The sequence below is a fragment of the Arachis duranensis genome, chromosome 3 (genome assembly GCF_000817695.3).
Source record: "Arachis duranensis cultivar V14167 chromosome 3, aradu.V14167.gnm2.J7QH, whole genome shotgun sequence".
NCBI lineage: Eukaryota > Viridiplantae > Streptophyta > Magnoliopsida > Fabales > Fabaceae > Arachis > Arachis duranensis.
In genome coordinates this window covers 47,118,572-47,145,531 of record NC_029774.3, presented here as the reverse complement: position 1 = coordinate 47,145,531, position 26,960 = coordinate 47,118,572, and the positions used below count along the sequence as shown (strand labels likewise).

At 39.1% G+C, this 26,960-nt stretch overlaps 1 non-coding gene across 1 annotated transcript; it reads right to left on the bottom strand.

Annotated features, from left to right (window-relative positions):
• Nucleotides 1–3,311: 3,311 nt before the first annotated feature.
• Nucleotides 3,312–3,413, bottom strand: LOC127745898 (small nucleolar RNA R71). Its single transcript, XR_008007521.1, has one exon. It is a non-coding gene; the product is annotated as a small nucleolar RNA R71 (small nucleolar RNA).
• Between the last annotated feature and the right edge of the window lie 23,547 nt (nt 3,414–26,960).

Sequence of the window (26,960 nt, the reverse complement as noted above, 5' to 3'; positions counted from 1 at the left end):
CTTTCCCTTTGCTGTAAAAGACCAAGCGAAGAGGTGGTTAGATAATCAACCCAAATTCAGCTTAAAAACGTGGAAGCAATTAGTAGACAAGTTTCTGAACCAATACGTTTTCCCAAGGAAGTTAACCCAGTTAAGGTTGGACATCCAAGACTTCAAATAAGAGAATAATGAATCTCTTCATGATGCCTAGGGGAGGTATAGAAGAATGATACAAAAATGTCCCATTGAAATGTTTTTAAAATGGGTGCAATTAGACATCTTCTATTACGGCCTAACAGACATGGTGATGCCAGGGCATCTAGGCCAGTTTCACTGACCTTTTCTTTACTGTTTTAGTGTAGTTTCATGCATTTTCTTAGGAAATAAGTAAGTTTTGGGTAAAAGAACACTTACATCTTAATTTAGACAAATATTGTGAATTTTAAATTATTTCATGAGAATTATGCAAGGAATGAATGTTGAATTGGATAATGCATGATTTCATGACTTGGATTAGAGCTTTGATGCACTTTATTTGTGTAATTTCAGGACAAAGGAAGCAAGGAAGAGCCACGTTAGCATCCACGTTAACCTAGTTAACGTAGGTACTAACATGGAATAGGGATAAGCTTGCAACGTTAATGAGAAAAGTGAACACCAGTAACGCCCTCGAAGCCATCATGAGCCACGTGAATTGCCACGTTAACTACATTAACGTGGTAGTTAACGTGGAGAGAAAAAAGGACTCCAACGTTAGTGGTAATTGTGATCACCACTAACGCTCCAAGATGTGGCAATGAACCACGTTAAAGCCACGTTAACTAAGTTAACATGGACTCTAACGTGGAAGAGAGGAACAATGCCAACGTTAGTGACACTTACCTTTGTCACTAACGTTGGATCAAGCTTGCATTGCCCATGTTAGTGATCACGTTAAGACCACTAACGTGAAAGTTAACGTGGAGTTGAAATTGATGAGCCAACATTAGTGACACTCACCTTTGTCACTAACGTTGGGATGACATTCATAATCACGTTAAGAGCCACGTTAACTTAGTTAACGTGAGCTCTAACGTGAAGACTAGGGGCACAAGGCAACGTTATTGGGAAAGGTGAGTCCCAATAACGCTTGCGAAGATGAGACATAACCACGTTAAGAGCCACGTTAACTTAGTTAACGTGAGCTCTAACGTGGGGGCTAGGGGCACAATGCAACGTTATTGGAAAAAGGAGAGTCCCAATAATGCTTGCGAAGGTTTGTAAGGCAACGTTAGTGCCACTAACATTGGAGTTAACGTGGGCCATATGGGGGGAACATTAGTGAGAAAAGTGATTGCCACTAACGTTCTCGAACCCATAATGTCACTCAGTGTTAACGCCACTAACGCCGCAAGCCAAAGTCCATGCTTACATCACTTTTTCTCTGCAAATAAAGTTGAAGCCCACTGAAGATTCTCAACTGCTTCAACTTAAGATCAAAGGCCCATGTCCAAGACTTGCAGAATTGACTAGAAGACCAAGAAGAGCAGTATATATAGGAGTAGTTTTGAACTAGAAGAGAGATTGGCACATTGGAGAAAATTACACTCTGTATATTTTACTTTTCTGCAACTTCTAAAGTTAGAATGTATCTTTCTTCTTCTTCATTTCCATTTTCCAGAGCTATGAACAACTAAACCCCTTTCATTGGGTTAGGGAAATCTGTTGTAATTTGATGGATCAATCATAGTTTTCATTATTCTTCTTCTTTCTTTTTTCTTATTTTACTAGAAAGCTTTCGTTCTTCATCTAATTGGATTGTTATCTTGGGAAAGAAACTCTCCATAATTGGATCTCCTCTGAGCCTTGGAAAAGGGATGAGGAGATCATGATAGAAATGCTTTGTCATGTTGGACTAAATTGGGGTTTGGATGGGTATTGTGACATTTAACCTTATCAACACTTTGATTTGGAAATACATGTGGTATAATCAGTGACCATGCCTCATCTCTTCTCATGAGCAATTAAGTCAAGGAATTGGGTAATTGTTTAAGTTTAGAGAGATTGGATTGCCAAGGAATTGGGATCCAATCACTTAAGATTGCCAAGGAGATCAATGAATGCATTGATTGAGGAAGAGATGAGAATGAACTTGATCTGGAGAATGCAATACCTCCTGAACCCAATGAATTCCCCATTTCTGATCTTACCCATTCTCTTTATTTTCTGTTATTTACTTTCATGCTAATCACCCCCATTTCCCATTTAAGATTCTGCACTTTATTTTTTGTCATTTACTTTCCCGCCATTTAATTTTCTGCAATTCTATATCCACTTTCTGCTTAGCTCAACTAGAGCATTCTTCCAATTAAAATTGCTTGACCAATCAATCCCTGTGGGATTCGACCTCACTTTATTGTGAGTTTTTACTTGACGATAATTCGGTATACTTGTCGAGGGAGATTTATTGAGAGACAAATTCCCATGCATCAAGTTTTTGGCGCCGTTGCCGGGGAATGATTTTAAATCAACAATGATTAAGTTGGAAGATCACTAGATTGAGCATTTTTTTTCTTTTGTTCATTTTGCTTAGCTGTTTACTTTCAGTTACAGTTACTTCTTCCCTTTCCTTATCTCCCCTTTTATTTTCTCGCATTATTTATAATTCTGTTCACTAACCCACTAACTGTTTGACAATTTGCACCACTCACACTAACAACCACTTTAACCATTATAATCTCTGCAATTTCTTTCTTGCTACGAGCTGTGCTGGTTGTATGACAGGTAGAAAAAGTGGAGCTTCAACACCCTTTGATTCTGAACCTGAGAGGACTCTCCTTAGAAAAAGGAGGGAAGCAAGAGGTAAAAGAGTTATTGGAGCAGAGGAAGAGGAGGAATTCTTTGAAACAATCATGGAGGATAACCATGAAGGAGAAGCTCATAACCATGCCAGAGATGGCCATGTGAATCATGCTGAGCCAGGAAGAAGGGTTCTAGGATCTTACATCAATCCAGACCCAGGCAACTGTGGAAGCAACATCCAAAAGCGAACCATACATGCTAACAACTTTGAGCTAAAACCCCAGCTCATAACCCTTGTTCAGAACAATTGTTCATTTGGAGGAAGTGCCCAAGAAGACCCAAATCAACATTTAACCACCTTCCTAAAAATATGTGACACTGTGAAGTCTAATGGCGTCCACCCAGATGTTTACAGATTGCTCTTGTTCCTCTTTTCACTCAGGGACAAGGCGTCTAAATGGTTGGAGTCTTTTCCAAAGGAGAGTTTAATAGCATGGGAATATGTAGTGAACAAATTCTTGGCAAGGTTCTACCCTCCTCAAAGGATCAACAGGCTGAGAGCTGAGGTACAAACTTTCAGGCAACAAGATGGTGAGACTCTCTACGAAGCATGGGAGAGGTTTAAGGATTTGACAAGAAGGTGCCCACCGGACATGTTCAATGAATGGGTACAGCTGCATATTTTCTATGAGGAACTCTCATATGAATCAAAGAAGGCAGTAGACCACTCATCCGGAGGATCTTTAAACAAGAAGAAGACCATTGAAGAAACCATAGATGTCATTGAGATTGTAGCTGAGAATGACTACTTCTATGCTTCTGAAAGGAGCAACACTCGAGGAGTAATGGAACTGAACCATGTTGATGCACTTCTAGCTCAGAATAAGATGATTGCCAAGCAACTAGCTGACCTCACAAAGCAAATGGAGAAGAACTAAGTTGCAGCAATCACCACACAATCATCAACCCAAGAAGGAGTAGACACAGTAGAAGGAGGTGAATGGGAGCAAGCCAACTATGTTGGTAACTCACCAAGGCAAAATCATGATCCATACTCCAAAACTTACAATCCAAGATGGAAGAACTACCCCAACTTTGGGTGGGAAAACCAACAAGACCAAGGCCAAGACCAGAGACGTCAAAATCACAACAACCATACTGTCCACCAGCATTCATCACAAAGATCATATCAACAACCACCTAACAACACTCCTCAACATCCATATCAAAACCAGCATGATCATTTTCACTCTTATAACCCAAACCCACCATCATACTCTGAGGATAGACTCTCTAGGATTGAAACCTTACTTGAAGGTCTATGCAAGGAAGTCCAGGACAATAAAGCATTCAAGGATGAGGTGCAAACCAACATCAAGAACCAAGGAGATACCATCAAAAGATTGGAATCCCAAGTAGGATATTTATCCCAGCAAATCCCTAATTCCACTGATAGCTTCCCAAGTGAAACAGAGAAGAACCCCAGAGGAGAAGCTAAGAAAGTAAGATGGGAAGAGTGCAAGGTGATCACCACTAGTGATGAAGTGAGTGTGGAGGAAGTAATCACACAAGAAAAACATCTTCAAGACAGTCCAGAAGATGAACATGAGGAGAGAATTCAGGAACCCAACCCTCCACAGAAGGAGAAGCTAAAAGAAGAGGGTCTGAACCCATATGCACCTTTCCCTCAAAGACTCAAAGGTGGTGAAGCAAGAAGAATATATTCAAGGTTCCTTGATATGTTTGCATCCCTTCATGTGAACAGACCATTCATTAAAGCTCTCCAACAGATGCTTGAATACATTAAGTACATAAAAGAGCTGTTGACCAGAAAGAGTTCATTAAAAGGTGGGCAAACAATACTGATGAACAAGGAATGCAGTGCTCTCATCTAACCACAACTACCTATAAAAAGAAAAGACCCAGGGAGCTTCCACATCCCTTGTGCTATAGGCGGAACAAAGATTGACAAAGGGCTTTGTGACTTGGGAGCAAGCATCAACTTAATGCCCCTCTCCCTCATGAAGAAGCTCCAAATCAATGAACTAACTCCTACTGATGTAATTATCAGATTGGCTGACAAAACTCAAAAACAGGCAATAGGAGTAGTTGAAAATGTGATGGTGAAGGTTGGGAGCTACTATCTTTCCACAGATTTTGTTATCCTGGAGATGGAAGAAAGTCACCTCCATCCAATCATCATAGGGAGGCCATTCTTAGCCACTGCTAGGGGACTTATAGATGTGGAACGGGGAGAGCTAATCTTAAGGATACATGATGAACAACTCACCTTCAATGTCTTCAAATCATGGCAAGAAGCAAGTCAAGAAAACAAAGAATCAAGAGATGAGCATAATGAAGCACTAATGCAAGAAACAAGCAGTGAAGCACAAACAACACAATTGGAAACCCCATTGGTTGGAAAGCCATATATTCAGGAAGAACCTCATTCAAAGGTAACTCAAGGGGAGCTGAGTCCACCAGAGTCATGCAAAGCTAGCAACAAAGAGTCCATAGAAAGCAAGACAGCATCAATGGAAACAAGGAGGAAAGTACCCAGAAGATGGAGAAACAAGAAGATCCCTACAAAAGATTTCTCTCCAGGAGATGAAGTGATCTCTGCTCACTATCCAACCATCCCACCTCATCTTCCTACCATCCCATCTCAGCTACCTCAAGTGTACATCGTCAACAAAGTCTTATCCTTGGAACATGTGGAGCTTCTCAACAAAGCCACTGGAGACAAACACACTGCAAGAGGAGAGGATTTGAAGCACCACCAACCACCCTGACAAGGGTCAACCGTCAAGCTAATGATGTTAAAGAAGCGCTTCATGGGAGGAAACCCATGATTCTTATCCCTTCTTTTAAATTCTTTAGTGTTAGTTAATAAAGTAAGATCATGAAATTCAAAACAACTTTGACAAACATTTAACAGAACCCTTATATGCAACATATAGTGAATAACAAGTTTGGTGTTCAAGGCACATTAAGATGGCATGAACACAACTTATGTCATTTTGGGCTAAGAGTCTTGATTAAACCCTTAAACACCACATGATCACAAACTAAGTTTGGTGTCACCAATGTGCATATATGAGCATCAAAGAAGTCAGTTGTTTTGTCTTCATGAAGATCATATAATTTTTTTTACGGTAGCTAGTTCATATTTTAAATCTTCCCACCAAAAATTTAATTAACCTTTTGTATTCCTTTTGTCTTGTATAGGAAATGAAAAAAAGGGGATTGGAGTAGATTGATGGAACAACCAATGGAAGGAGGTTCGGCCACTTTATTAAGAGGGGTTGTACACTTGGCTTCAAAGGGAACTCCTTGGAAAGTGTGCCATGCAATGTTGGGAAGGATCATCTAGGAGATCAAACTAATCAAAGTCATAAAAGCAATGATCGTCGTGCCCCAAAATAAACCACCGTCCACCATTGAACTTCCCTAACAATCTACACCCTTCAATTCTTACCACCAGCCGATATAAGGAACCCTCACCACTCTAGCCCTTCTCAACTATTCATCCAACTCACCTCTCTTCCTTCTCTCAAAACACATTCCTCTAAGACACATCTTGCCTCAAACCAACCAGACTTTATCTTCAAACTCATATCCTTTACCACCTTCACAAACTAATTCTCACTTATGGCATCACCAAGCTCTAAGAGGCAAAAGAGGAAGGAACCAGTGGAGAGCCTCCCTCTGATGCTGAGAGATTTAAAACAGCCTTCCATGAGCTCGAGTTTGAACGGATAAAGAACAAAACGATACTGCCTGAGTTGACATTCCAATTTAATGAAGATGAATGCCCACAGATTCGAGAAAAAAGTGAGAAAAGGGGATGGCAAAAGCTCACTAACTCGGAAGCAAGGATAAATGCAACCCTCATCAGGGAATTCTATGCAAATGTGGTTAGAGAAGACAAGACCATAGCCCCCACCTTCAAGAGCTACATAAGAGGAACAGAGGTAGATTTTAGCCCCAATGCTATAACAAGAACTCTTCATCTGAAATCACCCCATTTTGACAAGCTCAGTTATCATGAAAGAATAAGCAATGGCCCTGACAATGATGAACTTGAAGAGATTGTGAACGACATGTGTGTTATAGGATCAGATTGGGAAAGGCACTTGGATAGGAGACCAGGTTCATTAGGAGAGGCGACCTCATCCTGGAAGCCAAGGGATGGTTTGAGCTTGTGAGACGGTCTATCCTTCCAGCGCAAACAATTCTGAGGTCAATATTGCTCGAGCTACCATGGTACATTGTTTAATAAAGGGTGGAAGCATCAATGTACACGAAATTATAGCTGAGGGAATCCAAGAATTAGCTGAGAAGAGAGATTCGGGTGTTAGACTTTGGTACCCCAGTACCATCCTTAGATTATGCGTGAAAGCCAAGGTAGTCTTTGAAGACAACAATCCAACTTGGGTAAGTCTTGGGAGATCACTTACACTCCAACGCATAACACATGTGACTCCAGCTCAACAGCAGAGAATACCACATCTAAGGAAGAGGACATCAGAAGAAGCACAAGAGGAAGAACCTTTCCAAGAAGAACCCCAACCAACAGAATATCATCAAGAAGGGTACTACGACCCAACCAACATAAATTTGGGTCACATTCGAGGAGCCATTGAGGATATGGCAAGGATCTATATGGAGGGACAAGAACAACAACTACATTTCCAAGCTCAAAGGATGGATCATCAAGAAAAACTACTCTCTAGTTGGATGGATCAACAAAGAGAGTGGCAGAAACAGCAAATGGAATTACAACAGGAGCATTACTCCCCAGCTCACTCAGGTCATCAGTCAAGTGTCTGAAAGGCAAGAAAGCCAAGAAAAGCTCCTCCAAGAACTCAACCAACGTCAGAAAACTCAGAAGAAAGCCTTCAACGAATTCAGTGTGCTCAACGAAGGAAGGCAGCTGCATCGAGAAGAATTTAGCATAAACACTCAGGCTAAGTTAAACTATATGACTGAGTATATGCATAACTTGCACCCTGCCATCCCAAGTTATGAGGAAGTTCACAAGGACTTAACAGAGCAAGAAGAGAGGAAGGTGAAACAGCAGAAGGAAGCGTTAAAGAAGAAGATGGAAGATGCTGGTTTCTGGAAAAAGCTGATAGGGAAGCGCAATGGGAATGGAGACTCAAGTAATCAAGGAGGATCCCAAGACAAGGGAACATGAGCATTCCAATAGTTGAAAGGTGGTGGAGTTCCTTCTTGTTCTCTACCTTTTCAAGATTTAAATAAGGAAAATCATGTATGAAATAGAACATGCTTCCATAGTAGTTTAGGATTTTCAATTCTGCATTTAAGTTTCATTGCTCAAGTCTATGATTACTAGTCTAGTGTCCCTGGTTTTCAACTTCATCTTGCTTACTTGTATGTTTGTCCCTTAAGCCAAATGAAAAGAAATGTTATGAAAAACAAGAGTGGAGTTATTTTGTGAAGTAAATTCTATATGTTTGTGGTAGGAAGATTAGTAAGCTAAGTTGGTTCACCAAACAAGGAAAGAAGGTAACTATCTACCCTGAATCCTATGCTTGAAACACATCCTATGAGACTAACTAAATAATAAGATCCCAATAAAAAAGAGAAAGAGCAATAAAAGTGAAAAAGGAAAGAAACACAATAAGAAACAATGCTAGGCACCAAGGGTTTAAGATGGAGGCATGTGTCTGTGGTGCTCATGTATAGGGGATATACTTGGATGAATAAGCTCTCAGGAGTGCCTTATCACTTGGTAACTTGGGTTAACTAACTCGGGATTATCAGCTAAAAGTCCACCATCAAGAGTAACCCTTGCTACAGAACACTTAGTAACCCAAAGAGGTGCTGGACACCAAGGTCTCAAGAAAGAAAAATAACAAACCATGTGCCTGTGGTGTGTATGTATGAGGGAAAGACACTTGGGGGAGTAAGTCCGTAGGGGTGTCTTAACACCTAGCACCTTGAGCCAACTGGTTCGGGAGTGTTGACTGAAAGCTTATCATAAAGAGTCGCCCTCTTATAGAGCACTTAGCCAAAGGAAGAATGCAATAAATCTTGAGAAAATAAAAGAAGGAAGATCAATAACTAGGAAGTCTCAGGGGATGTAAGTAAGCAAGTGTTCAAGGGTATGATAAAGGTCTGAAACCTGGTAAAGGAATGAACCTAAGTTTCTATGCATGAAACTCCATAAAACTAAGGATTTGACTTCCACAATAATGATTCATTCCTCTTGCCTTTTCATTCATCATTCATGTTTCAGTACTTGCTTAGGGACAAGCAAGCTTTAAGTTTGGTGTTGTGTGATGCCAGGGCATCTAGGCCAGTTTCACTGACCTTTTCTTTACTGTTTTAGTGTAGTTTCATGCATTTTCTTATGAAATAAGTAAGTTTTGGGTAAAAGAACACTTACATCTTGATTTAGACAAATATTGTGAATTTTACATTATTTCATGAGAATTATGCAAGGAATGAATGTTGAATTGGATAATGCATGATTTCATGACTTGGATTAAAGCTTTGATGCACTTTATTTGTGTAATTTCAGGACAAAGGAAGCAAGGAAGAGCCATGTTAGCATCCACGTTAACCTAGTTAACGTAGGTACTAACGTGGAATAGGGATAAGCTTGCAACATTAATGAGAAAATTGAACACCAGTAACGCTCTCGAAGCCATCATGAGCCACGTTAATTACCACGTTAACTACATTAACGTGGTAGTTAACGTGGAGACAAAAAAGGACTCCAACGTTAGTGGTAATTGTGATCACCACTAACGCTCCAAGATGTGGCAATGAACCACGTTAACTAAGTTAACGTGGACTCTAACGTGGAAGAGAGGAACAATGCCAATGTTAGTGACACTCACCTTTGTCACTAACGTTGGATCAAGCTTGCATTGCCCACATTAGTGGTCATGTTAAGACCACTAACGTGAAAGTTAACGTGGAGTTGAAATTGATGAGCCAACGTTAGTGACACTCACCTTTGTCACTAACGTTGGGATGGCATTCATAACCATGTTAAGAGCCACGTTAACTTAGTTAACGTGAGCTCTAACGTGAAGACTAGGGGTACAAGGCAACGTTATTGGGAAAGGTGAGTCCCAATAATGCTTGCGAAGATGAGACATAACCACGTTAAGAGCCACATTAACTTAGTTAACGTGAGCTCTAACGTGGGGGCTAGGGGCACAATGCAACGTTATTGGAAAAGGTGAGTCCCAATAACGCTTGCGAAGGTTTGTAAGGCAACATTAGTGCCACTAATGTTGGAGTTAACGTGGGCCATATGGGGGAAACGTTAGTGAGAAAAGTGATTGCCACTAACGTTCTCGAACCGTAATGTCACTCAGCGTTAATGCCACTAACGCCCCAAGCCAAAGTCTGTTACATCACTTTTTCTCTGCAAATAAAGCTGAAGCCCACTGAAGATTCTCAACTGCTTTAACTTAAGATCAAAGGCCCATATCCAAGACTTGCAGAATTGACTAGAATACCAAGAAGAGTAGTATATAGAGGAGTAGTTTTGAACTAGAAGAGAGATTGGCACATTGGAGACAACTACACTCTGTATATTTTACTTTTTTGCAACTTCTAGAGTTAGAATGTATCTTTCTTCTTCTTCATTTCCATTTTCCAGAGCTATGAACAACTAAACCCCTTTCATTGGGTTAGGGAGCTCTGTTGTAATTTGATGGATCATAGTTTTCATTATTCTTCTTCTTTCTTTTCTCTTGATTTTACTAGAAAGCTTTCGATCTTCATCTAATTGGATTGTTATCTTGGGAAAGAAACTCTCCATAATTGGATCTCCTCTGAGCCTTGGAAAAGGGATGAGGAGATCATGCTAGAAATGCTTTCTCATGTTGGACCAAATTGGGGTTTGGATGGGTATTGTGACATTTAACCTTACCAACACTTTGATTTGGAAATACATGTGGTATAATCAGTGACCATGCCTCATCTCTTCTCATGAGCAATTAAGTCAAGGAATTGGGTAATTGTTTAAGTTTAGAGAGATTGGATTGCCAAGGAATTGGGATCCAATCACTTAAGATTGCCAAGGAGATCAATGAATGCATTGATTGAGGAAGAGATGAGAATGAACTTGATCCGGAGAATGCAATACCTCCTAAACCCAATGAATTCCCCATTTCTGATCTTACCCATTCTCTTTATTTTCTGTTATTTACTTTCATGCTAATCACCCCCATTTCCCATTTAAGATTCTGCACTTTATTTTCTGTCATTTACTTTTCCGCCATTTAATTTTCTGCAATTCTATATCCACTTTCTGCTTAGCTCAACTAGAGCATTCTTCAAATTAAAATTGCTTGACCAATCAATCCCTGTGGGATTCGACCTCACTCTATTGTGAGTTTTTACTTGACGATAATTCGGTATACTTGCCGAGGGATATTTGTTGAGAGACAAATTCACATGCATCACATGGCTAGAATGTCTCTAGACTACTCTGCTGATGGTTCTATACATATGAGGAAAACAATTGAAGAGGTTTACAAACTTTTTGAGACAGTTGCCACAAACCAGCACCTGTACTCAGTTGATGATACTTCCATGAAAGGAGAGGTTAAGGCAGTATCTACTGAATTTAACCCTCCAAAATAAAATGGCCCTTTGACTCAGCAGCTGCACACCCTTGTATAGCAGTTGCTGAAATTGCAAGAAGCTCTGCGGGAAACTCAAACTTCCAACAGAAATATAGAAACATAGCTGAGTCAAACCAGGCAGCAATTATCCAAAGAGATAAAAGAAGAGTACCAAGCTATTAAACTAAGGAGTGGAAAAATATTAAGCACCCAACCTCAGAATAATAGGAGACCAGGGGAGGAAAATCTGATAGAGGATAACCAGACTGCAGCCCAAGACACCTCTGAGGGGGCTGAACGCCCAGGGAGGAATGTCATTGGCGTTCAATGCCAAGAAGGGGACATCACTCATAGTGTTGCACGCTTAAAAGGGGGTAGCACCCCTGGCATTGAATGCCCAAAAGGGAACGCCAGGAAAGGGGTAACAAAGGCGTTGAACACCCAAACAAGTATAGTCAAACACATGCAAGTGCTGTGATACCCCTCCTAAGCAAACCAACTACCCCTCCTATGATTCTGTAGGCACTCAACCTACATCAACTAAGGTTGATGAGTACAGGGCCAAGATGCCATTTCCTCAGAAACTCCGTCAAATGGGAAAAGATAAGCAGTTTGCCCGATTTGCGGATTATCTCAAGACACTTGAGATCAAGATCCCTTTTGCAGAGGCCCTTGAACAGATACCTTCTTATGCTAAGTTCATGAAAGACATATTAAGTCATAAAAAGGATTGGAGAGAAGCAGAAACAGTCCTCTTCACTGAAGAATACAGTGTAGTAATCCAAAAGAGCTTACCAGAGAAACTTTAAGACCCTAAAAGCTTTATGATACCATGCATCCTAGGGGATGCTTGCACAAGAACAACACTATGTGATCTTGGAGCAAGTATCAACTTAATACCTACATCATTAATAAAGAGGCTCTGCTTAACTCAAAAAGTTAAATCGACCCGCATATGTCTTTGACTTGCTGATGGCTCAGTCAAGATTCCATCAGGCGTGATTGAGGACATGATTGTTAGGGTTGGACCCTTTGCCTTCCCCACAGATTTTGTGGTACTAAAAATGGACGAGCACAAGAGTGCGTTCCTTATCCTAGGAAGACCCCTTTCTAGCTACAGGACGGGCCCTCATTGACGTTCAGAAAAGAGAAGTAACCCTGAGAGTTAATGAGGATGAGTTCGTGCTGAATGCTGTCAAAGCTATGCATCATCCATATACTCTAAAGGAGTGCATGAGTATTGATATAATTGATTCCCTGGTAAAAGAAGTGAACATGGTTGAGAGTCTCGAAGAAGAGCTGAATGACATCTTTTATGGTACCCAGCCTGATTTAGAGGAGCCAGAAGAAATGAAGGAGCCTTTGAAAACTCCTAAGGACGAAGATGAACCTCCTAAACTCGAGCTCAAGCCATTACTATCATCCTTAAAATATGAATTTCTAGGAGATGGGGATACTTATCATATGATTATAAACTCTGCCTTAGAACCATAGAAGAAAAGGCACTAATCCAAGTGTTAAAAACACACAAGACAGCTCTTGGGTGGACAATAAGTGACCTTAAGGGTATTAGCCCAACCAGATGCATGCACAAGATCCTACTGGAAGATGACGCCAAACCAATGGTACAACCACAAAGGTGACTGAATCCAGCCATGAAGGAAGTGGTGCAAAAGGAAGTTACAAAATTATGGGAGGCTGATATTATTTATCCTATCTCTAACTGCCCCTGGGTGAGCCCCGTCCAAGTTGTTTCCAAAAAGCGAGGCATGACAGTGGTTCATAATGAAAAGAATGAACTGATTCCGACAAAAATAGTTACAGGATGGCGAATGTGTATTGACTACAGGAGACTCAATAACACCACCTGAAATAATCATTTTCCTTTGCCATTTATAGATCAAATGCTGGAGAGACTGGCGGGTCATGCATTCTACTATTTTTTGGATGGCTATTCAGGCTATAATCAAATTGTAGTGGATTCTCAAGACCAAGAAAAGACAGCATTTACATGCACATATGGCGTGTTTGCTTATAGGAGGATGCTATTTGGCCTGTGCAATGCACCTGCAACCTTTCAGAGGTGTATGCTTTCCATTTTCTCTGATATGGTGGAGAAGTTCCTTGAAGTGTTCATAGATGACTTCTTCATCTTTGGAGACTCATTTGACTCCTGCCTTGACCATCAGGCCCTAGTTCTCAAACGATGCCAAGAGACAAACCTGGTTTTAAACTGGGAAAAATGCCACTTCATGGTGACTGAAGGAATTGTTCTCGGGCATCGGATTTTGAACAAGGGGATAGAAGTGGATCAAGCTAAGGTGGAGGTAATTGAGCGATTACCACCACCTACCAATGTTAAGGAAATCAAAAGTTTCCTGGGACATGCAAGATTCTACAGGAGGTTCATAAAGGATTTTTCCTAAATTGCAAAACCCCTGTGCAACTTATTAGCTACTGACACTCCCTTTGTTTTTGACCAAGAGTGCCTACATGCCTTTGAAACTCTGAAGGCTAAGCTTATCACTGCACCTGTCATCTCTGCCCCTAACTGGGACTTACCATTTGAACTAATGTGTGATGCCAGTGACCATGCCATTGGCACAGTTCTAGGGTAGAGATGTGACAAGCTTCTGCAAGTTATTTATTATGCCAGTCGTGTTCTAAACAACGCACAGAAGAGTATACTACCATAGAAAATGAATTGCTTATAGTGGTCTATGCCATTGACAAGTTCAGATCTTATTTGATAGGATCTAAGGTCATTATCTACACTGACCAAGCTGCTCTTAAATATCTACTCACCAAGCAGGACTCTAAACCTAGGTTGATAAATGGGTCCTACTCCAGTAAGATTTTGATATAGAAATTAGAGACAGAAAAGGGTCAAAAAATCAAGTGGCTGACCACTTGTCCCGAATTGAACCAGTAGAAAGGATATCACCTCCTTCTACTGAGATATCTAAAACCTTTCCGGATGAGCAATTCTCCGCCATTCGAACAACACATTGGTTTCCAGATATTGCAAATTACAAGGCTATAAGGTTCATCCCCAAGGAATACAGCAGGCAGCAAGCTCGAAAACTCATTCATGATGCAAGGTACTACTTGTGGGATGAACCATATCTCTTTAAGAGATGCTCAGATGGGATAGGCTAGGTACAAGGTACGAGGCGATTAAGTTCTTTGTGGTATAGGCTAGAATCATGGAGCAGCATTCTCTGATCCGGAAGACCCGACCTTGCCTATGGTGTTTTGAGTAGGATCACCAAGGGAATGGACTATAGGAGCTTCACCCCCATTCAGATTGGATGACCACTGATAAACCGCTATTTTACAGTTTATCTTGTGCTTAATTTAGTGGATTTTATCCATTATTCTCACACTTATTCATTGAATTCGCATGTTTTACACTTTCCTTCCTAATTTTGTGCTATGATTAAAAACATGCTTCTTTGGCCTTAAATTTGCTAATTTTAATCCTCTCTTATTACTATTTGATGTTGTGATATGTTTGTTAAGTGATTTCAGGGTTTATAGGGCAAGAATGGCTTAGAGGATGGAAAGAAAGCATGCAAAAGTGGAAGGAATACAAGAAATTGATGGAATTGCAAAGCTGTCAAGCCTGACCTCTTCGTACTAAATCAGACATAACGTGAGCTACAGAGGTCCGAATGAGGCGGTTCCAGTTGCGTTGGAAAGCTAACAACCGGGGCTTCAAAATGATATGCAATTTACCATAGTTGCCTTGCTGTTAGGTGACGCGTATGCGTGAATAGTGCAACGAACAAGCGACGCGTATGCGTGACAGAGCCACGTGCTGGACGTATCATAAATCACTGGGGGCAATTTCTGGGCTATTTTTGGCCCACTTCCAAGCCCGAAAACACAGATTAGAGGCTGCAGAGTGGAAGAATCAAGGATATACTTCTCATACATAGAATTTTAGGTTTAGATGTAGTTTTCTAGAGAGAGAGTGGCTCTCTCCTCTCTCTAGGTTTTAGGTCTTAGTTTTATTCCTTTCCAATTTCTGAATTCTATCTTATTTAAATTTAGTTTCTCTTCTACTTTTAATTGCTCTAGCATTCTAGTTTATTTATTTCCCTTGTTGATTACTTCATGTTGCCAATTTAGTTTATGAATTCTCATGTTAGATTTGATTTCCCTTTTTATGCAATTTGAGGTATTTCATGCTTATTACTTCTTTTCTCATTTGTTGTTATTAATTCCTTGCAATTGTTTGTTTAGATTTTATTGTCTCTTATTAGTTCTCTATGATTTTATTTTGTGCCTTCCAAGTGTTGATAAAATGCTTGGGAGGATTTTAAAGTAGCTTTTTATATTCTTGACTTGGATTGATTAGTTGATGCTATAGAGTTATCAAATTCTCTTGTTGAAGGATAATTGAAAATAGCTGATTGGTTAGGCTTCACTAACTCTAGTCTTTGATTAGGACTTGTGAACCTAAGTCGATTTTGCTCACTTGACTTAGCGTCATTGTAGAGGGTTACTTAAGTGAAAGCAAAATACAATTATCATCACAATTGATGACGATAACGAGGACATGACTTCTATTTCTCAATCCTAGTTAAGAGTTTTCTGAGTTAGTAATTCAACTTTTTGCCATTTTATTTCCTTGTTCCTCATTTCAAAAACCCAAAAAGATGCTTTTCCATAAACAATATTAAGAACACTTCCTTGCGATTCCTTGAGAGACAACCCGAGGTTTAAATACTTCGGTTAATTTTTATAGGGGTTTGTTACTTGTGACAACCAAATATTTGGATGAAAGGATTCTTGTTGGTTTAGAAGCTATACTTTCAATGGGAATTCATTTGAGAAATTCTATACCATCAAAAATCCGATTCATCAAATGGTGTCGTTGTCGGGAAATTGCAAACGTGTGCCTTATTATTGGTTATTGTAAATATTTGCTTTTTGCTTGTTTGTTAGTTTTTGTTAGTTTTAGGACTTTGTTGCTTATTTTCATTAGTTTTTGTTTTTATTTGCTACCATGAATTCGCACCCTTTGGTTATGAGTTTGGTTCAAATTATGTTGTAGGAAATAGAGATTACAATGAAGGTTTGTGATGAGTAGATAATTTATACGCTTTTTGGCATTGTGTTTAGGTAGTTTTTAGTATGATTTAGTTAGTTTTTAGTATTTAATTATTAGTTTTTATGCAAAAATCACATTTCTGGACTTTACTATGAGTTTGTCTATTTTTCTATGATTTCAGGTATTTTCTGGCTGAAATTGAGGAACTTGAGCAAAAATCTGATTCAGAGGCTAAAAAAGGACTACAGATGCTGTTGGATTCTGACCTCTCTACACTCAAAATGAATTTTTTGGAGCTACAGAAGTCCAATTGGTGCTCTCTCAATTGCATTGAAAAGTAGATATCTTGGGCTTTCTAGTAATGGATAATAGTCTATACTTTGCCCGATATTTGATGGCCCAAACTGGCGTTCCAAGTCAGCATAAAAATATGGCATAAAACGCCCAAACTGGCACCAGAATTGGAGTTAAACGCCCAAAATGACACCAAAGCTGGCGTTTAACTCCAAGAGAAGCCTATGCATGTGAAAGCTTCAATGCTCAGTCCAAGCACGCACCAAGTGGGCCCCGAAAGTAGATTTCTACATCATTTACTTATTTCTGTAAACCTTAAGTTACTAGTTCTCTATAAATAGGACCTTTTACTATTGTATTTTGATCTTATGGATCATCTGTGATCTTTTTGATCATCTTTGATCTTGGGATCAGATCTTTGAACCCTTTTTCGTTTGTTTCATGCTATTTGGGAGGCATGGCCGAATGTATTTTTAACGGTAGAGTTTCTACACACCATAGAATAAGGTGTGGAGCTCTGCTGTTACTCATGAATTAATGCAATTACTACTGTTTTCTATTCAATTCAAACTTATTCTTGTTCTAAGATATTCACTCATACTTCAACCTGATGGATGTGATGATCCGTGACACTCATCATCATCTTCCCTTATGAACGTGTGCCTGACAACCACCTCTGTTCTATCTGCGAAAGCTTGAGTGTGTATCTCTTGGCCTCCTGGTTCACGACACATGGTTGCCTCTCCTAACAACAGAGCTTCCATTCCATGCAATCAGAGTCTTCGTGGTATATGCTAGAATCAAATGGGCAGCATTCTTGAGATCCAGAAAGTCTAAACCTTGTTTGTGGTATTTCGAGTAGGATCTGGGATGGGATGACTGTGACGAGCTTCAAACTCGCGAGTGTTGGGCGCAGTGACAGTGTGCAAAAGGATCAATAGATCTTATTCTGACATGATCTAAAACCGACAGCTGATTAGCCATGCGGGAAACTGTAGAGGACCATTTTCACTAAGAGGATGGATGGTAGCCATTGACAATGATGATCCACCTATATACAGCTTGCCATGGAAAGGAGTATGAATGTTTGGATGAAGGCAATAGGAAAGCAGAGGCTCAGAGGGAACAAAGCATCTTCATACGCTTATCTGAAATTCCCACCAATGAATTGCATAAGTATATCTATCTTGTTTTATGTTCTATTTCATTCTTTTAAATATCAAAACCCCATAACTATTTGAATCCGCCTGACTGAGATTTACAAGATGACCATAGCTTGCTTCAAGCCGACAATCTCCGTGGGATCGACCCTTACTCACGTAAGGTATTACTTGGACAACCCAGTGCACTTGCTGGTCAGTTGCACGAAGTTGTGTATCACGATTTCGTGTACCAAGTTTTTGGCGCCGTTGCCAGGGATTGTTCGAGTTTGGACAACTGACAGTTCATTTTGTTTCTTAGATTGGGTATTTTTCTTTTTATTTTCTTCTTTAGAATTTTTAAGAATGAATTCTAGAGTTTTAGATGATGCTTTTATCATCACAGGTAGGGGTGGCAAACGGGCCTAAACCTGCCGGGCCGGCCCGCGTAACCCGCCAAAAAAGGCGGGCTGGGCTGGAAAATCGGGATCGCCGAAAGACAAAAGCCCGCCTAACCCAAACCGTTTAAACCGTGGGCTTTGGCGGGGTGGGGCGGGCTTCCCCGGCGGGCTGACGCTTTTCTTTTTGGGCTGAAGTGTTGAACCCATTAGGCCATTACCCATGAACCCACCCACCCGGCTACTCCTTACCCGACCCGACCCAATCCCCATTCCCCATTTCCCCAGCCAAATGGCCGAAACCCTAATGGCCTAATGAATCCCCAACGGCCCAACCCCAAGAGCCAAGACCTAATCCCTAATTCTAGATTTGCAGCTTCCTCACTCAGCCACTCCTCAGTTCGTCATCACTCAGCCACTCCTCGACGGCCTCAGTTCCTCAGTCCCTGCGTTCCTCACCGAGTCACCGTCAGTTCCTTACCGTCAGTTCCTCACCGTCACTCTCAGTCTCTCACTTGGTCATCCTCAGCCCCTCACCGTCACTCTCAGTCTCTCACTTCCATCGTCCCTCACCGTCACTCTCAGTCTCTCACCTCAGCTCGAACTTCATAGTTCCGTCCTCACCCCTGAATCCCTGACGGTCGCTGAGTCGGAGTCAGTTTCCTCACCGTCGATCTTCGGTCGTCGTGGCCTATAGGTTTATACCCACCGCTGTTGCTCTGTCTGGCCGTCGTCGCTGCTGCCTGCTGGTCTCGGTCCTGGGCTCCTGGGTCTTGTCCTCTGACTCTGCTGGTCTCGCTCTCCGTCACGGCTGCTCCTCGCCTCATCTGTGGCTCTGTCCTGGTCCTCGTCTCCTCTGGTAAGTTTTCTGGCTTAGGGTTTGAGATTCATCAATTTAGGTTTGTTTGTTGTGTTTTGTGACTGCTGTTTGATATAGGTAAATTAGGGTTGATATTTGGTTGAGTTTTGATTATAGTTGATATTTGGTTAAATCTGATTATGGTTGAGTTTTGATGATGGTTGATAATGGTTGAGTTTTGCCTATTTATTTAAATCTGATGCAGATTCAGAAATTATTTCTTATTTTTTGTGTTGTTTGATAATGAGTTTTGCATATTTGGTTAAATCTGATGCAGATTCAGAAATTGTTTCTTATTTTTTGTGTTGTTTGATAATGGTTGAGTTTTGATTATGGTTGATATTTGGTTAAACCTGATTATGGTTGAGTTTTGATGATGGTTGATAATGGTTGAGTTTTGATTATGGTTGATATTTGGTTAAATTTGATTATGGTTGAGTTTTGATGATGGTTGATAATGGATGAGTTTTGCCTATTTGGTTAAATCTGATGCAGATTCAGAAATTGTTTCTTATTTTTCGTGTTGTTTGATAATGGTTGAGTTTTGATTATGGTTGATATTTGGTTAAATCTGATTATGGTTGAGTTTTGATGATGGTTGATAATGGTTGAGTTTTGATTATGGTTGATATTTGGTTAAATTTGATTATGGTTGAGTTTTGATGATGGTTGATAATGGTTGAGTTTTGCCTATTTGGTTAAATCTGATGCAGATTTAGAAATTGTTTCTTATTTTTTATGTTGTTTCTTAATGGTTGAGTTTTGATTATGGTTGATAATGGTTGATATTTGGCTGAATACTTGAATCTGATGCGGATTCAGAAATTGTTTGCTGTTTTTTGTATGATTTGCTAATGGTTGAAAATCCTAGTTCATATAAACAATTTACATTTACTTTTATTTCAGGAAATATGAATTCTGAAACCGTGAGTAACCTTGTTACTACTGGAGTTGGTTCTGAGGCTGCTCCGGTCGAGGTTGATGAACCTAGTTCGAAAAGGCTAAGACCAACAACCTCTGATGTTTGGAATTTTTTCAAAAAGCTCGGTCCAGATAAGGATGGAGTAGAACGTGCTGAGTGTAAAGGATGCAAGAAAGTGTTTAAAGCTGGAGGTAAGCGATATGGCACTTCTACTATAAAACGGCATCTTGATAGTTGTACTCAAATTAAGCATGAAGATATTGGTCAGACTATAGCAGAATTGTAACTTAAAATAGGTTCACTTAAGATTGATTTAGGAGTGGCTAGAGAGATGTTTGCTGGGTATGTAGTTGCTGGGGATAAGCCTTTTAATATGGTTGATGATAGGAGATTTAGAAATTGGGTGAAATATATTAGTCCAACTTTGAAACTTCCTTCTAGGAATACGATTAAGGCTGACATAGTGAAAGTCCACAAGAGAGAAGCTGCGAAACTTAAAAAAATTTTAGTTTCCATTCCAAATAGAATTTGCTTAACATCTGATCTTTGGACTTCTAGTACCAATGAGGGGTTTATATGTTTGACTGCACATTTTGTTGATGAGAACTGGAAATTACAGAGTAAAATTCTCAATTTTTGTCATATGCCTCCTCCTCACACAGGATTTGAATTGTCTTCTAAAATCTTTACGCTTTTGACTGAGTGGAAAGTTGATAAAAAGATTTTTTCCATTACTTTGGATAATGCTTCTTCTAATGATACTTGTGTTGAACACTTGAAAAGTACTTTGGATGTGCATGGTTCATTGTTGTGTGGTGGTGAATTCTTTCATGTTCGTTGCTCTGCTCATATTTTAAATCTAATTGTCCAAGATGGAATGAAAATATGTGGTGATGCAGTGTGTAAGATTAGAGAGGGTATTAAGTTTCTGAGAAAATCTGAAAGTCGAATGGTTAAGTTTAAAGAATGTTTTGAAGATATTGAGGGACTTGAGTATACGACTGCATTATGTTTAGATGTTCCTACTAGGTGGAATTCACTTTATGCAATGCTTGCAAGTGCTATTCCTTATAAGAAAGCTTTTGAAATGTATAAAGTAAAAGAAGCTGGGTTTAGGGAGTAAATGTATAAAGTAAAATAAGCTGGGTTTAGGGAGTATTTTCCTTCATCAGATGAGTGGAGAAGAACTGAAAAGATATGTGATTTCTTATTACCATTTTACGAAACTACCAAGTTGATGTCTGGAACTTCTTACCCAACATCCAACTTGTATTTTTTACAAGTTTGGCAAATCCAGCTGATTTTAATGAATAGTTTAAAGAATGATGAAGTGCTTATAAGGAACATGGGAGAAAAAATGATGATTAAGTTCAAGAAATATTGGGAAGAATACAGTGTTGTTCTTGCATTTGGGGCAGTTCTTGATCCTAGATTTAAACTCAACACTTTGGTTCATTGCTATAATGAGATTGATCCTATTAGTGCTAAAGACAAAGTGGAGCATGTGAAGAGTAAGTTATACAAGGTTTTTGAGGTTTATGACCAAAATTTCTCTACAACTGTAGAGACTTCTTCCCAACTTTCAAGTAATTTTTCTCAAGCAACATCTTCTGCAATTGGAACTCAGCTTATTAAATATGTTGGTGTAAGTATTTTTATCTACTCGATTATATGTATTTTTTATTTTTATGCTTTTTGATTCATATATTGTTTGTAATGTAAAGGATTTGATGTCCCGTAATCAAGAAGCTGAAGTGAAAAGTGGAAAGAACCAACTCGATATTTATTCGAGTGAGGCAACATTATTTTGCAATGATGCAATCATTGATGTTTTGCAATGGTGGAAAGACAACCATCATCGTTTTCCAACACTATCACTAATGGCACGAGATTTGTTGAGCATTCCTATTACTACCGTGGCTTCAGAATCTGCATTTAGCATGGGTTCTCATGTTTTGAATAAGTATAGAAGTCGTTTGTTGTCAGATAATGTTGAAGCGGTGATTTGCACCAGAAATTGGATACGTGGATATGATGATTTTGGTATATTATATTTATGACATACATACTTGAGTGATTTTGAACATTATTATGTACTATTTTGCTAATATATTTATTTACTTTTTTCTAGAGGAAGATAAAGATCAGGAAGATATTGCAAAAGGAGAAGGCTATTCTTCAGGAGTTGGTTCCAATGATGTTATTGACTTACATGAAGATGAAGATGAAAATTAAGTATATTGAATTAAGTTTAATTTGCTTTGAAGACTATTTATAATTATGTTTTTGGACTTTGGATTATATATTTATTTTGTCTATGGGACTATTTATAACTATGACTTGAGTATTTTGGATAATTGGATTATGTTTATTTACTTTGAAGACTATATATATCCTTTGAAGACTATTTATATTTAATATTTGTATTTATATTGATTTAAATAGAAGATATTAGATATGTTCTTATAAATTATTTTGTCTTCAGAATTTTTAAGAATGAATTCTAGAGTTTCGGATGATGCTTTTATCATCACAGGAGCTAGTTGATTCCCATCAATTTGGCTGTTGTATGCAATGTCTTGCTGAAGCTTGGCTGACCATGTCTAATCTTTTTAGACTGAAGCTTTAGACTAACATTGCATGATTCCTGGAATTCTTATTAAAAATTTTGAGTTTCTTATTTTCTTTTTCAAAAAAAAAATTTCGAAAAATTTAAAATCATAAAATAAAAAATATTTTGTGTTTGAGTCTAGTGTCAATTTTTAAGTTTGGTGTCAATTGCATGCATTTTTCGAAAACTCATGCATTGTGTTCTTCATTGATCTTCAAGTTGTTCTTGATGATCTTCCTTGCTCTGATCTTTAAATTCTCTTATTTTGTGTCTTTTTTTTTGTTTTTTATATGCATTCTCAAATTGCTAGTGTCTCTAGTATGAAAATTTCTAAGTTTGGTGTCTTGCATATTTTTCTTTTCTTAAAAATTTTCAAAAAAAATTATGTCTTTTCAAGTCAATAATACAGAGAATTGAAGATTCAGAACATACAGCAGAGGAATCACAGAGAAAAAGCTGGGCGTTCAAAACGCCCAGTGAAGAAGGAATTCTGGCGTTTAAACGCCAGCCAGGGTACATGGCTGGGCGTTTAATGCCCAAAAAGGTAGACAAGTGGGCGTTAAAATTCTGAGCGTTTAACGCCAGGATAGCACCAAAGAGGAAATTTTGTTTTCAAATCATATCTTTTTCAATTTTTCAAGTTTTAAAACTGATTTTTCAAAATCTTATCTTTTTCATATCTTCTCATATCAATTATATCTTTTTCAAAATCAAATATTTTTCATTTTTCTTTTAATATTTTCAAAAATCCTTGCTAACAATTAATGTTGTGATTCAAAAATTTCAAGTTTGTTACTTTCTTGTTAATGAAGGTGCAATATTTGAATTTTAGAATCATATCTTTTAATTTCTTGTTAGTCAAGTCATCAAGTTTTAAAAATCAAATCTTTTTCAAAAATTTGTTTTTCAATCATATCTTTTCAAACATATCTTTTTCAATCAAATCTTTTTCAAATCATATCTTTTTCAAATTTTGATTTCAAAAGTATTTTCTAACTTCTTATCTTTTCAAAATTTGATTTTCAAATCTTTTCACTAATTCTCATCTTTTTCAAAACCACCTAACCACTTCTCTCTCTCTAATTTTCGAAAATCATTAACAACTTTTTCAAAAATCTTTTTTATTAATTAATTGTTTTAAACTCTAATTTTATTTTATTTAAAAATTTTCAAAAATTCCCTCTCTCATCTCCTTCTATTTAATCACTAGCACTCCTCCTCTCTTAATAATTCGAACCATCTCCCCTCTTTATATGTTCGAATTCTTCTTTATCTACCTCATCCTTCTATTCTCCTTTTCCACTGACACACCAAGAAATCTCTATACTGTGACATAGAGGATTCCATATTTCTTTGTTTTCTTCTCTTTCATATGAGTAGGAACAAAGATAAAGGCATTCTTGTTGAAGCTAATCCTGAACCTGAAAGGACTTTGAAGAGGAAGCTAAGAGAAGCTAAGGCACAACTCTCTGGAGAAGACCTGACAGAAATTTTTGAAAAAGAAGAAGACATGGCAGCCGAAAATAACAACAATGCCAACAATGTAAGGAAGGTACTTGGTGACTTTACTACACCTACTCCCGACTTCTATGGGAGAAGCATATCTATTCCTGCCATTGGAGCAAACAACTTTGAGCTTAAGCCTCAATTAGTTTCTTTGATGCAACAGAATTGCAAGTTTCATGGACTTCCATTAGAAGATCCTCATCAGTTCCTGGCTGAATTTTTGCAAATCTGTGACACTGTTAAGACCATGGAGTTAATCCCGAGGTCAACAGACTTATGCTTTTTCCTTTTGCTGTAAGAGACAGAGCTAGTATATGGTTGAACTCACAACCTAGAGACAGCCTGAACTCTTGGGAAAAGCTGGTCAATGCCTTCTTAGCTAAATTTTTTCCACCTCAAAAGATGAGTAAGCTTAGAGTGGAAGTTCAAACCTTCAAACAGAAGGAAGGTGAATCCCTCTATGAAGCTTGGAAAAGATACAGCAATTGATTAGAAGGTGTCCTTCTGACATGCTTTCAGAATGGAGCATCATATGTATCTTTTATGATGGTCTGTCTGAGCTATCCAAGATGTCATTGGACCATTCTGTAGGTAGATCTATTCATCTGAAGAAAACGCATGTAGAAGCTTAGGAACTCATTGAAATGGTTGCAAATAACCAGTTCATGTACACTTCTGAAAGAAATCCTATGAACAATGGGACAACTCAGAAGAAAAGAGTTCTTGAGATTGATATTCTAAATGCCATATTGGCTCAAAAAAATTATTGACTCAGTAAGTCAATATAATTTCTCAGAATCTGACCGGATTGCAAGCCGCATCTGGCAGTGCTAAAGAAGCCTCCTCTGAAGGAGAAGCTTATGACCATGAGAATCCTGCAATAAAAGAGGTGAATTACATGGGAGAACCCTATGGAAACACCTATAATTCTTCATGGAGGAATCACCCAAATTTCTCATGGAAGGATCAACAGAAGCCTCAACAAGGCTTCAATAACAATAATGGTAGGAGAAATAGGTTTGGCAATGGCAAACCTTTCCCATCATCTTCTCAACAATAGACAGAAAATTCTGAGCAGAGCCTATCTAGCTTAGCAAACATAGTCTCTGATCTATCTAAGACCACCCTCAATTTCATGACTGAGGCACAGTCCTCCATAAGAAATTTGGAGGCACAAGTGGGTCAGCTGAGTAAAAGAGTCACTGAAACTCCTCCTAGTACTCTCCCAAGCAATACAGAAGCAAATCCCAAAAGAGAATGCAAGGCCATAACCATGACCAACATGGCCGAACCTGGAGAGAGTGAAGGGGACGTGATTCCCAGTGAGGAAGACCTCATGGGATGTCCACTGACCACTAGAGAGTTCCCTCCTGAGGAACCAAGAGAATCCGAGGCTCATCTAGAGACCATAAAAATTCCACTAAACTTCCTATTACCATTCATGAGCTCTAAAGAATATTCCTCTTCTGAAGAAGATGAAGTTACTACTAAAGAGCAAATTGCCCAGTATCTAGGAGCAATCATGAAGCTGAATGCAAAGTTATTTGGTAATGAGACTTGGGAGGATGAATCTCCATTGCTCATTAATGAACTAAATACCTTGGCTCAGGTGAAGATACCTCAGAAGAAACCGGATCCCGGAAGGTTCTTAATACATTGCACCATTGGCACCATGACCTTTGAAAAGGCCCTGTGTGACCTGAGGTCATGTATAAACCTCATGCCACTCTCTATAATGGAGAAACTAGGGATCTTTGAGGTACAAGCTGCAAGAATCTTACTAGAAATGGCAGACAATTCAAGGAAACAGGCTCATGGACTTGTAAAGGATGTCTTAGTGAAGGTTGAAGGCCTTTACATCCCTGCTGACTTCATAATCCTGGACACTGGAAGAATAAGGATGAATCCATCATCCTTCGCAGACACTTCCTAGCCACAGCAAAAGCTGTGATTGATGTTGACAGAGGAGAATTGGTCCTTCAAGTGAATATGGATTACCTTGTGTTTAAGTCTCAAGGATCTCCTTCTGTACACATGGAGAAGAAGCATGAAAAGATTCTCTCAATACAGAGTCAAACAAAGCCCCAACATTCAAACTCTAAGTTTGGTGTTGGGAGGCCCCAACCATGCTCTGAATATCTGTGACGCTCCATGAGAGCTCACTGTCAAGCTATTGACATTAAAGAAGCGCTTATTGGGAGGCAACCCAATTTTTATGATAATTTTCCATTTTCCATTGTTATTTTATGTTTTCTTTAGGTTGATGATCATGTGGAGTCACAAAAACAACTACAAAAATCAAAGCAAACTCAAAAACAGCATTAAAAATAGCACACCCTGGAGGAGGAGCTTACTGGCATTTAAACGCCAGAAAAGGGCACCAGACTGGCGTTTAACGCTAGAAAAGGGCACCAGACTGGTGTTTAACGCCAGAAAGGGCACCAAGTTGGCGTTCAACGCCAGAAAGGGAAGAAAAGCTGGCGTTAAATGCCAGAAATGGGCAGCAACCTAGCGTTTAACGCTAGGATTGGCACTAGGAGGGCATTTACACGCCAAAATAGTGTAGGGATGAGAAATCCTTGACACCTCAGGATCTGTGAACCCCACAGGATCCCCACCTACCTCAACTCACTCTCTTTCTTCTTCACACCTCCCCATAACACCCTTCCCTAAATACCCCTCACCAATCACGTCCATCTCTCTTCCCCATCACCTCTTCACCACTCACATCCACCCACTCTTCCCCAAAAACCCCACCTACCCCACCTTTCAAAATTCAAAAACTTTCTCTCCCAAA